Here is a 14,009-nt window from a genome sequence, read left to right as displayed (position 1 = left end):
TACAGTTACAACACTGATATCCACTCAGGAATGTGAAAAATTACTCAGGTATATCCTATTCACAAAAAGCATGATAAATCTATCAACCGGATGACATTATCAGCAGTTTATCGCCACAACATATCTGGCTCCACTCTACCAGAAATATTCCCTTTGTCCTATCCATCACTCTGCACCTTAAAAATAAATTGCTTTCTCTCCTTCCCAGTTCCGATGAAAGGTCTTTGACTTGAAACCCTAACTCTGTGTCTCCTCTCTACCTGACCTGCTGAGTGTTTCCAGCACCTTTTGTTTTTATTGTGATAGAATATATGATTATTTTCTCTGTATGTCTGGCGCAGGTCAGTGACATGGTTATTTAGACCCCAAAGTGTTTTAAACTTTTTTTTGTCCAAAGTGGATGACCTCACATATATCCAGACTGATACTAATTGCCTTCGGCTTTATAAGATATCTTTATTAGTCACATGTACATCGAAACACAAGTGAAATGCACCTTTTTGCGTAGAGTGTTCTGGGGGAAGCCCGCAAATGTCGCCATGCTTCCGGCGCCAACATAACATGCCCACAACTTCCTAACCCGTATGTCTTTGGAATGTGGGAGGAAACTGCAACACCTGGAGGAAACCCACGTAGACACGGGGAGAACGTACAGACTCCTTACAGACAGTGGCCGGAATTGAACCCGGGTCGCCGGCGCTGTAATAGCATTACGCTAACCGCTACACATTTGTATAGTCATTTATTATTATCATCATATCATATTTATTATCACCTTATAATTTAATGCTTTCGTCTGCACGCTGCCTTTCTTTGTAAATTTGGATATGTAGCTCTTTACAACTTCTATTCACTTTGCATTAATCTAAAATTAATTTCATCTGCTTTTTGCCTAATTACAATATCATTTCATGCCTTTGTGAAACTCCTTGGCTGAGCAGTCAAAAGTGGTTAACTGCACTTTTGATTCTCTTGACTCTTTTCATTTGTATCAGAATCAAAATTAGACCTGAAACCATGTCATTTATGCAGATAAAAGTCCATGCACACGCCCAGTCTGACATAGTTCCCCAATCTCCTTGCGCACTTTGGCTAAGTTCTCAGTACTTCCTAGCTCTATGTCTAAACATCTGTAGTTGCATTTTATGTTTTTTATGTGCTCAAGCTAAACCTTGAATACAATTAAACATTGAGTGATGCTTTCCCCTCAAAAAATACACCTTACTGCAGGGAACCACAAAGTTATAAAATAACACAATTGCTTCACAGCTGTCATATTATTCTGGCACTGATCACATTTGATCTCTAATGTGAAGTTCGTTACTGTCTCATGGTGCTTACCCCCAGCCTCAGCTGGTCAGGCAGCATCTGTGAAGCCAGAGGGATAATTGACATTTTGGGTTGAGACCCTGCATCAGGACTGACTGTGTAGAGGGGAGATAACCACTATGAAGAGGTGAAAGGGAGGGGTAGGGCAGGAGCTGGCAGGCAATGGGTGGAACCAGGTGAGGAGGAGGATGATGAACTGATGGATCCGGGGAGGGGAGGGTGAAAGTAGAGACAGAAAATATAGAGGCTGGAAAATGATGTGGAATCAGATAAGGGAAGGGTAATGGGCAGTTGGAACCAGTGGGGGAAGGGACAGGAGACCCAATGGGTAAAGTGTGTCAGTGATGGGCAGTTGGAACCATGTAGGGGAAGAGGAAAGAAATGAGGTGATGGGGGCCGGGGGATTTGGAAAGGGGTGGAGTGGGAGAACCTGGTGGTTCATAAGGAGAACACAGGGAAGAACACAAGCTTTATATGACCATTCTCTAGGATCCCCCTTTATGTGAGAGATTGACATAGACTGAAATACATGAGAAAAACGTTTTTGTGAAGCTACTGCTTTTGCAGGAAAGTGAAAGTGTGACGATACAAATGGCAATTGTGAGCTCAGTGAAACATTGTGCTTCAACTGCTAAAAGTTCATCAGTGGAACACCTATATGTACCTTGAAATGATCATTTGGTGCAATGGCTTAAGGAGGTCTTCATAAAGAGTATGATGAAATATCTCTCATTGGTCAATGATTGTGTACTTTATTGTCTTGAAATGTTATATCTTACTGAATCTCACTACCCAGTGAATGCCAATCTGTTCAATGTGTTATGTGCATTACTCCCAGCTACTGCAGTTATAATGCTGACTAACCATAGTGGGAAACAATCCAGAGGGTTCAAGATTTTGTAAATGTTTAGATCTACAGAGTGGAACTGATCTGTGGAAGGTGTATTTTGTGCAGAAGTTGAGTTTCTTTAAAGTGGATGCCACTCATTGGGAAAGACCAAGATTTTGTGGCCTTTCATTTAAATTATAACAACAGAGAATCATTGATTGACGTGTTACACTCAGCATGGATGTGAGGGGATTTTATGCATCATCTTGTCTCTTTTGGCTAATTATTGGCATACCATGTTGTTAAGGATTGTACGGTGCAGAGGGTCACTCGGTTAACCTTGTGGATTGAGACAACAGGCTCCTTATGAAAGCTCTCTGTAGGGGAGCTTCTAATAACTGAGGGACAATACTTCCCTTTTCCTCTCTATTGGGAGATGAGGCTGTTGATGTTCTCCTGGGACATTTCCTGCTGGCCTTCCTTTTACCATTTTTTTGTCTTGCTCCTGCTACTCTTCAGACTGAGCTTCACAGGCTGTAGATCAACATGTTCCTCCTGTTGGTGGTGCTTCTGAACTTAGCTAAATTGTGCAGCATGGAGCACACCACAGTGAAATCTCGGCACTTGGTTAGTGTACTCTGCAGGACATCCCTGCACTGATGCAGGCAATGCAATCTCATTTTTAAAAGATGATAATGTCTGGCACTTGTGCGGTTCTCATTGTATTGAACTAGGTTGCTGTGGTAAGAGTGTGACCTTGTGCAAAGAATCAGGAGAGGTAGAAGCTCACCTTCTCCCTCAGGATGCATCCCTCCAGGCAGTGCAAACCTCCTGAAGATGAAGGAATGGGCTCCTGGGTGCAGTCATTAGCAGTTGGCACTGGTGGGGAATCAGCCATGCTGGTAATCCCAGTGCCCAAAATGCCACCTCACTAAAATCAAATGGGTGAAATAATTCCATTGTGTACATAGTACCTTGACCTCTCTGAAGTAGAAATGAATTGGGAGATCTGGCAGAGGCTTACTACAACCACTTGGATAGATCCTGTGGTGAAGAATTTGAGAATCATTATGATCTTGATCTCTACAGGGAGAAAAGTTTTAGAAAAGATAGAGAGGGAGGTAAAAGGGGGTGGGGAGTCGCACTACTAATCAGGGACAATATCACAGCTGCACTCAGAGGGGATATAATGGCGGGCTCGTCCACTGAGTCTATATGGGTAAAACTCAAAAATAAGAAAGGTGCAATCACTCTGATGGGATTATAGTACAGAGCCCCCAGTAGCCACCAGGACATTGAGGAACAGATGTGCAGGCAGATTAGGGAAAGGTGTAAAACCAGTAGGGTTGTTGTCGTGGGGGACATCAACTTCCCTAATATAAACTGGGACCTCCTTAGTGCAAGAGGTTTAGATGGGGCAGGCTTTGTTAGGTGCATCCAGGAGGGCTTCTGAAATCAATATGTAGATAGTTCAATGAGAGGAGGGGCTGTACTGGACCTGGTGTTGGATAATGAGCCTGGTCAGGAGACTAACCTTTCAGTGGGAGAACAGGTAGGAAACAGCGATCACAACTCCTTGAGTTTTAAGATAGCTATAGATAAGGAAAAGCATGGATCTTGTGGGAGAGTATTAAATTGGAGCAGGACAAATTACGAGAGCATTAGGCAGGAACTGGGGAGAGTTAATTGAGAACAGCTGTTTTTGGGCAAGTGCACACCTGACATGTGGAGGGTGTTTAAAGGCCAACTGCACGGAATGCAGGACAGGTACGTTCCAGTAAGAAGGAAGGACCAGGATAGCAAGGTAAGGGAACCTTGGATGTCAAGAGCCATGGTGAATTTAGTCAAGAAGGAAAAGGAAATGTATGTAAAGCTTAGGAAGCTATGATCAAACAGAGCACTTCAGGATTATAAAGAAGCCAGAGAACAACTCAAGAAGGGAATTAGGAAAGCCAGGAGGGGCTATGAAAAGTCCTTGGCAAGTAGGATTAAAGAGAATCCCAAGGCATTCTATACATACATCAAGAGCAAGAAGATAACTTGGATGAGGGTAGGAACACTCAAGGATGAAGGAGGGAACATGAGCTTGGAAGCAGAAGATGTGGGTGAGGTCCTAAATGAGTCCTTTGTGTCAGTATTTACCAAGAAGAAGGACATGGAGGATAGGGAGATCAGTGTGGAGCGTGCTAGTATGCTAGGGCATTTTGAGATAAAGGAGGAGGTAGTGTTGGGTCTCTTATAGAACACTAAGGTGGATAAGTCCCCAGGGCCCGATGGGATATACCCCAGGTTATTGAGACAAGCAAGAGATGAGATTGCTGGGGCCTTGACCAATATCTTCGTGTCCTCTCTAGCCACAGGCAATGTCCCAGAGGACTGGTGAGTAGCTATTGTTGTCCCATTATTCGAGAAGGGAAACAGGGATAATCCTGGTGACTATAGACCGGTGAGTCTCACATCAGTGGTAGGGAAGCTGCTGGAGAGGATTCTTTGGGATAGGATTTATGAGCATTTGGAAAACCATAGCCTAATTAGGGATAGTCAGCATGGCTTTGTGCGGGGCAAGTTGTGTCTTACTAACTTGATTGAGTTTTTTGAGGAGGTAATGAGGGTGATTGATGAAGGTAGATCTGTGGATGTTGTCTACATGGATTTTAGCATGGCGTTTGACAAGGTCCCTCATGGGAGGTTCATCCGGAAGATTAAGATGCATGGGATCCACGGTGACTTGGCCGTTGGATTCAGAATTGGCTTGCCCATAGAAGACAGAGGGTAGTGGCCAATGGGACTTATTCTGGCTGGAGATCTGTGACTAGTGGCGTTCCTCAGGGATCTGTACTGGGACCTCTGCTGTTTGTGAAGTATATAAATGACCTGGGTGAACATGTAGATGGTTGGGTTAGTAAGTTTGCAGATGATACAAAGGTTGGTGGTGTTGTGGATAGTGTAGAAGACTGGCAGAGGATACAGCTGCATGTGGATCAGTTGCAGATATGGGCAGGGAAATGGCAGATGGAGTTCAACCCAGCCATATGTGAAGTGCTGCACCTTGGGAGATCAAATGTAAAGAGACAGTAGACTGTTAATGGCAAGTGTTGATTAACTTAACAGTGTTGATTTTCTGAGGGATCTTGGGGTCCAAGTTCATAGCTCCCTGAAAATGGCTACACAGGTTGATAGGGTGGTAAAGAAGTTATATTTATATGGCATGCTTGCCTTTATTAGTCGAGACATTGAGTTCAGGAGTCAGGAAGTTATGCTGCAGCTTTATGAAACTCTGGTTAGACCACATCTATACTATTGCATTCAGTTCTGGTCGCCCCATTATAGGAAGAATGTGAAAGCTTTGGAGAGGGTGCAGAAGAGATTTACCAGGATGCTGCCTGGATTAGAGGGCATGTGTTATAAGGAGAAGTTGGACAAACTTGGGTTGTTTTCTCTGGAGCGGCAGAGGCTGAGAGGAGATTTGATAGAGGTTTATATGATTACGAAAGGCATAGATGGAGTAGACAGCCAGTATCTTTTTCCCAGGGTTGAATGTCTGATACCAGAGGACATGCATTTAAGGTGATAAAGGGTAAGTTCAAAGGAAATGTGCGGGGCAAGTTCTTTACACTGAAAGTGGTGGGTCCCTGGAATATGCTGCCTGGGGTGGTGATGGAGGCACATATGATAGAGGTGTTCAAGAGACCCTTAGATAGGCACATGAATATGCAGTAAATATAAGGATATGGATATTTAGGCGGAAGGGATTAGTTTAGTTGGGCATTTGATTACTAATTTAGTTAGATTGGCACAACATTGTGGGCCGAAGGGCCTGTTCCATGCTGTACTGATCTGCGTTCTATGTTAACAACTCAGGCATGAGAGCCTGGCAAAGATTGACCCACACCATTACAAATGCCTGCCTTAGAAAAGCTGAAGACATGAGTACATTGTTCATCGGACAGATCCCGGTAACAGATGGTGCTTCTGAAGACTCTCTGGGAGTAGGCATGAGTCACTTCCTGCATGGAGGACCCCTATCTACTGAGGCATTGCCATAATGACACTTTCAATATTGGAGTGTTTCCAGAATGAAATGAGTTTCATAGTAGCCAAATTCTAGAGAAGATTTATATCTTTAGCATAATAACGTGAAGGTGTTTGGGAAAACTGCATTCAATTGTGAACCTTCCCAGTCGGATCTTGCAATGGTAGCAGAGATTCTCCTTAAAATGAAAGGAACACAATAAATTAATGTAATGTTCTCCTAGACTGTTCCATGATGACTCCTTCCATTAAGTCAATTTTGTATCCAACTGCCTAGCTCACCCTGGATCCCATGTGATTCACCTTCTAGACCAGTCTACCACGTTAGGTTCACTGGCCTGTAGTTTCCTGGCTTGTCCTTGCAGTCCTTCTTAAATAAAGGCACAGCATTAGCCATCTTCCAGTCTTCCAGGACCTCACATACAAAACTCATACAAAAATCTCTGCCAGGACCCCAGCAATTTCTTGTTTTCCACAGTGTTCGAGGACACACTTGGTCAGGTCCTGGGGATTTATTCCCAGTAGTTTTCACCCACTAATAGAGAATGTGAGCTGGGTTTAGACCGTCATGAGACAGGTTAGTTTTACCCTACTGATGATGTGTTGTTGCATAGTAATTCTGCTCAATACGAGAGGAACCTGCTCAATACGAGAGGAACTGGTGTATGTGCTTGGCTGAGGAGCCAATGGTGTGAAGCTACCATCCATGGGATTGTGTCTGAACCTCTCTAAATCAGAATCCTGCCTAAATGGAATGATACCCTAGTGCCACGGCTTGCTGGTTGGCCTGGGATAACCAGCCACCACCGAAGTGGCGGTTGGCGTGAAGTACCACTGCTACTGGCCAGGAGTGCAGACAGGTGGGCGGCCCCTTGGAACCTGTTTAGCACACCGTATGTTCGTGGGGCACCCAGTGCTGAAATATTCGCAGACGACCTAATTCTGGCTCAGGGTTTCGTAAGTAGCAGAGCAGCTACCTCGCTGCGATCTACTGAAAGCCATTTTTTTTTAACAAAATATACTTTATTCATAATAAAGGAAACTATATACAATAATAAAACAGTTCAAACCTTTACATTCGTGTACAGTTCCATTCTTAGTGTTACCTTTTTATATTAAAAAAAAACACAGCACCAATGCCACACGTGTGGCTCCCAGGGGTGATACCCTAATCCCATATTTACAATATTTGAGGGGCTTCCTCGCCTGACCCCGCCCCTCCCCCTCCTGTGGCAGAAGAATCCTAAACTGTCATCCTTCCCCACCGAGCCCTTGCTCTGGCTGCGCCCAGTTTCAGTGCGTCCCTCAGCACGTACTCCTGCAGCCTGGAATGTGCCAGTCGGCAGCATTCCCCTACGGACATCTCGCAGTGCTGGGAGACTAACAATTTTCCGGCAGACCAAAGGGCGTCTTTCACCGAGTTGATGACCTACCAGCAGCAGTTGATGTCCGTCTGTGTGTGTGTCCCCGGGAACAGCCCGTAGATCAGAGAATCCTCTGTTATGCAGCTACTGGGGATGAAACATGACAAGGACCCCTGCATCTTTCGCCACACCCTCCTCGCAAACCCACAGCCCGCAAAGAGGTGGGCGACCGTCTCGTCCCCAGCGCAGTCCTCCTGGGGGCAGCGCATGCTGGGGGTGATGCCCCAACCATGCAGGACGGATCTGACTGGGAGGGCCCCTCTCACCGCCAGCCAAGATAGGTCTTGGTGCTTGTTGGTGAGTTCTGGCGATGAGGCATTCTGCCAGATGGTCTGGACAGTCTGCTCCAGGAACTACCCCACAGTGTCCATCGAGTCCTTCTCCTGCAGTGTCTGCAGGATGTTCCGTGCTGACCGCTTCCTGATGGACTTATGGTCCAAGGGATTGGTCCGGAAGAACTTTCCACGAAGGACAGGTAGTGCAGCAACGTCCAGCTAACTGGGACGCCATGTGGCCACGGGCCCAGGCCCATCCTTTGCAACAGCCGGGACAGGTAGAACCTCGGCACGTAGTGACACTTGGTGTCCACGTACTTGGGTTCCATGCATAGCCTGATGCAACCACAGACGAAGGTGGTCATCAGAATGAGGGCGACATTGAGGACACCTTTACCCCCGTTGTCCAGGGTCTTGTGCATGGTTGCCCGTCGGACCCGCTCCATCTTGGATCCCCAGATGAACCGGAAAATGGCACAGGTGATTTCCAAGCCGGCAGAGCGTGGGACGGGCCACACCTGTGCCAAGTACAGCAGCCCTGAGAGCACCTCACACCTGATGAGCAAGTTCTTCCCAGTTATCGATAGGGAGCACCGTTCCCACAGTCCCAGTTTCTGCTTCACCTTCCCAATCCGCTCCTGCCAATTTTTGTTGCACGGCCTGGCCCCCCTGAACCAGATCCTCAGCACCTTCAGATAGTCAGGTCTGACAGTGAAGGGGACGTTGGATCGGTCGGGCCACTTGCCAAAGAGCATGGCCTCGGTCTTCGTGCGGTTAACTCTGGCCCCTGATGCCAACTCAAACTGGTTGCAGATGCTGATCAATCTGTGAACTGACCTCGGGTCTGAGCAGAAGATGGCGACGTCGTCCATGTACAGGGAGGTTTTCACTTGGGTGACCTCACTGCCTGGCAACATCACCCCTCTGATGCTCTCGTCCTTCCTGATGGACTCGGCAAAGGGTTCTATACAGCACACGAACAAGACAGGGGAGAGAGGGCAGCCCTGCCTGACTCCAGACATGATGGGGAAGCTGTCTGTTTCCCACCCCTTGATTTGGACTACGCTACGGATATCTGCGTAGAGCAGTTGGATCCAATTCCTGATTCCCTCCCCAAAGCCCATTTTGGAGAGCACATCCAACATGTACGTGTGTGATATCCCTTCGAAGGCCTTCTCCTGGTCCAAGCTGACCAGGCAGGTGTCCACCCCTCTGTCCTGCATGTAGGCGATCGTATCTCTGAGCAGCACAAGGCTGTCAAAGATCTTCCTGCCAGGTGCAGCACAGGTTTGGTCCGGGTGGATCACCAGTCCCAGAGCAGACTTGACCCTGTTGGCAATGGCCTTGGACAGGATCTTATAATCCACATTCAACAGTGAGATGGATCTCCAATTTCTGATGCCCTCCCTCTCCCCCTTCTGCTTGTAGATGAGGGTAATGGTACCCTTACTCATGGATTCTGCCATGCTGCCAGCCCGAAGAATAGCGTTGTACACTTCCAGCAGGTCCGGGCCCATCCAGTCCCACAGAGCCGAGTACAACTCCACTGGTAAGCCGTTGCTTCCGGGAGTTTTATTCGACTCAAGGGAACGGATGGAGCCAGTCAGCTCCTCCAGGGTCAGTGGTTGGTCCAGACTCTCCTGCTTGCTGTCACCTAAGACCTTAGTGATAGAGGACAGGAAGTTCTGGGAGGCTGTGCTGTCTGTGGCCTTTGTGTCATACAGACCGGCACAGAAGGATCTACAGATCCTTGATATGTCTGTCTGCGAGGATGTTACTGAGCCGTCCTCTTCTTTAAGGCTGTGGATCACAGAGCTCCCTCTCTGCACCTTTTGGAAGAAGAAACGTGAGCACATCTCATCCTGCTCCACGGACCGGAGCCTGGATTGGAAGGTAATCTTGGAGGATTCAGAGGCGTGGAGCTTGGCTTGCCGGATCTTCGTCTCTCAGAGTTCCTCCCTCACATCCACCCCCCTTGACTGTAGAAGGAGGAGTTGCTGCAAGCCTGTCTGGAGTTGGCACAGTTCCCTCTGACTCTGTCTTGCTTTCTGGACCCTCCTGCGGATGAAGAACCTCTTGATGTTCTCCTTTGTCACTTCCCACCAGTGCACAGGAGAGTCAGAGAAGGGTTTCACAGTTCTCCAACCTGCGTAATCCCTCGTTAGTTCCTCAACGCTCAAGCCAAACTTCTGTAAAAAAATAGGGGCAGGCTCGGTAGTGCAGGGGCAGGCCCGGTAGTGTAGTGGTTAGCGTAACGCCATTACAGCGCCAGTGACCCAGGTTCAATTCCGGCAATTGTCTGTAAGGAGTTTGTACGTCCTCCCTGTGTCTGCGTGGGTTTCCTCCGGGTGCTCCGGTTTCCTCCCACATTCCAAAGACGTACAGGTTAGGAAGTTGCGGGCATGCTATGTTGGCGCCGGAAATGTGGCGACACTCGTGGGCTGCCCCCAGAACACTCTACGCAAAAAGATGCATTTCACTGTGTGTTTCGATGTACACGTGACTAATAAAGATATCTTATGCACCTCAAGACAGACAACACTTCCTTCCATAATGTTGATGTGTTTCAGGACATCACTGTTTTCTTCCCTGAATTCTGTACAGAAGAGAAGTATTCATTTAAGACTTCACCCATCTCTCATGGCTCAGAAACAGACAACCACACTGATCCTTAAGGAGACCTATTCTCACCTTAGTTACCCATTTGCTCTTAATATACGTGTAGAATCTCTTCAGATTCTCCTTTATCTGCCAAGGCTATCTCATGTCCACTTTTTGCCCTCCTGATTTCCTCAAGTGTACTCCTACATCCCTTATGCTTCTTAAGGGACTTACTTGATCCCAGCTGCTTAAACCTGACATATGCCTCCTTCTTTTTCCTGACTACCGCCTCAAAATCTCTCGTCAGCCAGGTTTCCCTAATCCTGCCTGCCTTACCCTTCACTTTAAGAGGAACATATTGACCCTGAATTCTCCCTGGCAGATGTCCATTTTACCTGCAAGCAGCGTCTCCCAAACAAACTTTGCAAGTTCTTGTCAAATGCTATCAAAATTAGCCTTGTCCCTAGTTAGGGCTTTAACTTGTGGAGCAGTTCTAGCTCTTTCCATAACTATTTAAAATCTTATAGAATTATGGTTACTGAGTTGAAAGTGATCCACTTCAGCCACTTACCCAGCATCATTTCCCAAGGGGAGGTCAAGTGTTGCCCCCTCTATGGTGGGGCCATCTACATTTTGCTTAAGAATACTTTCCTGAACAAACTTAGCAAATTCTGCCCCATCTAATCCCTTAGCACTGTGGCAGTGCCAGTCAGTACTGGGGAAGTTAAAATCACCTGCCAATTCAACTCTATTTTTCCTCTAATTCCTGCTGACTGTTGGGGGGCCTGTAGTATAAACCCATCAAAGTGGTCACCCTCTTCTTATTGAAAAACACTATGAATCTGGAGGAACTCTGCAGGCCAGACAGCATCCATGGAGAAAAGCAGGCGGTCAATGTTTCGCACCAGGACCCTACTTCGCGACCCGCACCATCACTGACCTCATCACGTCGGGACGTCTCCTCCCCACAGCTACCAGCATCATAGTGTTTTTCATCTAGATTCCAGCATCTGCAGTCCTTTGTTTCTCTAGTAATACCCTCTTCTTATTCCTAAATTCTGTTCTACTCATATAGCCTCACTGGACGTTCTCCCAGGAATATCCTCTCTATGTATTGCTGTGTTGTTCTCCCTAACCAAAAAAAACCCCTCCTCCTCTCTTACCTCCACCTCTATCATTCCTGTAGCATCTGTACCTCAGAACATTGAGTTGCCAGTCCTGCCCATCCTCAATAATGTTTCTGTAAATAGCTGTAATATCACCCCCTCTACTTTTCCTGGTGGTCACCCAACTACCAGATGCCTATACCTTCGGCACGACTCCTTCGCTGCTCCTTAGTGAAATGTCCAGAAGTAGCATCAGACTGGAAAATGCATCATTTTCACATGGATTTTTAGATTAACATCAAGGTTTAAGCATTTACTCATAACTGAGGTTAGAGTAACATCATTCATAGAAAACCTGAAGAGAAATTAAACAATTGACAGCATTGAAGCTGTTTGCTTGTAATGAAGTTCAACATCTCCTTGAAAGCCGAGCTGTAGTTGTTTTCTCAACGACTATAATACTTTAGTTCCTCTCTACTGATGTGTAGTTAATTTAACCTGAAATGCTAAACCAGTTGCACGGGAATGATGGGTCATGTTTCATTCCTCTTGATTGTTACAATGCCTCATGCTATGCTTCTCTGCACTTCACTTAGATTTCTGCTCTGAAGCCAAATGACATTTTAACTCGTCAATCTGTCCAAGCAGATACGCAGAAACAGTTTCCAATAAATGACTGCAAAAGCTGTTGATTGCATCTAGACAGATATTACCCTGGCTTCAACCACCTCACCTTTAAGCTCTGGAATTCTCTCCTTAAACTTCTCTACCTCTGCATTTCACTTTCCTGTTTTAAGATGCCCCTCAAAATTTACCTCTTTGGCTGTCCTGATGTAAAATTTTGCTTGAAAATGCCCACGTAAAGTGCTGTGGAGATTTTCCTTTGTTAAAAGTACTATATGAATGTAAATTGGAACTGAATGTAGTTGGAATACAGAGAAGAGGAAATTACCCTTTGCTTTGGTAAACCCAGTCAAGATTATAATCTTCTGCTGAGGACACCACACTCTTTGAAGGATATTTTGGTGCTGAAGGAAGTAAAATTACCCTTGAGCTTAAAGTATTACGTGGACAGTACAGTGACACAGCTAGTAGAGCTGCTTGATTTGATCCTAACCCCCAGTACTGTCTTGGCGGAATTCACCCTGTGACTGTGTAGGTTTCCACCAAGCTCTCTGGATTCCTCCCGCAATCCAAAGACATGAAGGTTGGTAGGGTAATTGGCCACTGTAAATTGCCCCGAGTGTGCAGTTGAGTGGTAGAATCTGGGGCGAGTTGATGGGAATGTGGGGGAATAAAATGGGATGGGTGAAAATGGGTGCTTGATGGTTGGCACAGAATTGGTGTGCCAAAGGACCTACTTCCATGCTGCATGACTCTATAATTATGCAAATATTCCTTCAACATCACGGTAGTGTAGCAGTTAGCAGAATGCTACTACAGCGCCAGCAACACAGGTTCAATTCTGCCGCTGTATGTAAGGAGTTTGTACGTTCTCCCCATGTCTGTGTGGGTTTCCTCCGGGTGCTCCGGTTTCCTCCCACATTCCAAAGACCTGCAGGTTAGGGAATTGTGGGCATGCTATGTTGGCACCGGAAGTGTGGTGACACTTGCGGGCTGCCCCCCAGGACACTCGAAGCAAAAGATGCATTTCACTGTGTGTTTTGATGTACACATGACTAATAAAGATATCTTGTCTTATCTTATCTAAGTTTCCCCCTGTAACTCTGGCAGGAAGGATCCATCAGAGGTGGCTGCACAGTGTGATACAGGCAGAATTGGAATTGGAATTGGTTTAATATTGTCACATATACCGAGGTACAGCAAAAAAATACCATTCATACAGATCAATTCATTACACAGTGCATTGAGGTAGCACAAGGTAAAACAATAACAGAATGCAGAATAAAGTGTAATAGCTACAGAGAAAGCGCAGTGCAGGTAGACAATAAGGTGCAAGGTCATAACAAGGTAGATTGTGAGGTCAAGAGTCCATTTTATTGTACTAGGGAACCATTCAATAGTCTTATAACAGTGAGGTAGAAACTGCCCTTGAGCCTGGTGGTATGTGCTTTTAGGACTTTGTATCTTCTGCCCAAAGGGAAAGGGGACAAGAAAAAATGTCCAGGGTGGGTGGGGTCTTTGATTGTGCTGGCTGCTTTACCGAGGCAGCAAGAAGAATAGACAGAGTCCATGGAGGGGAGGCTGGTTTCTGTGATGTGCTGAGCTGTGTTCTCAACTCTCTGCAGTTTCTTGCAGTCACGGACAGAGCAGTTGTCATACCAAGCCATGATGCATCCGTGTAGGATACTTTCTATGGGCATCGATAACAATTGGTGAGGGTTGATGGGGACATGCCGAATTTCTTTAGCTTCCTGAGGAAGTAGAGGCACTGGTGAGCTTTCTTGGCTGT

Source organism: Pristis pectinata, chromosome 3 (assembly GCF_009764475.1).
Source record: "Pristis pectinata isolate sPriPec2 chromosome 3, sPriPec2.1.pri, whole genome shotgun sequence".
Taxonomy (NCBI): domain Eukaryota; kingdom Metazoa; phylum Chordata; class Chondrichthyes; order Rhinopristiformes; family Pristidae; genus Pristis; species Pristis pectinata.
The sequence above is the reverse complement of the archived record's forward strand: the minus strand, read 5'-3'. Positions refer to the sequence as shown.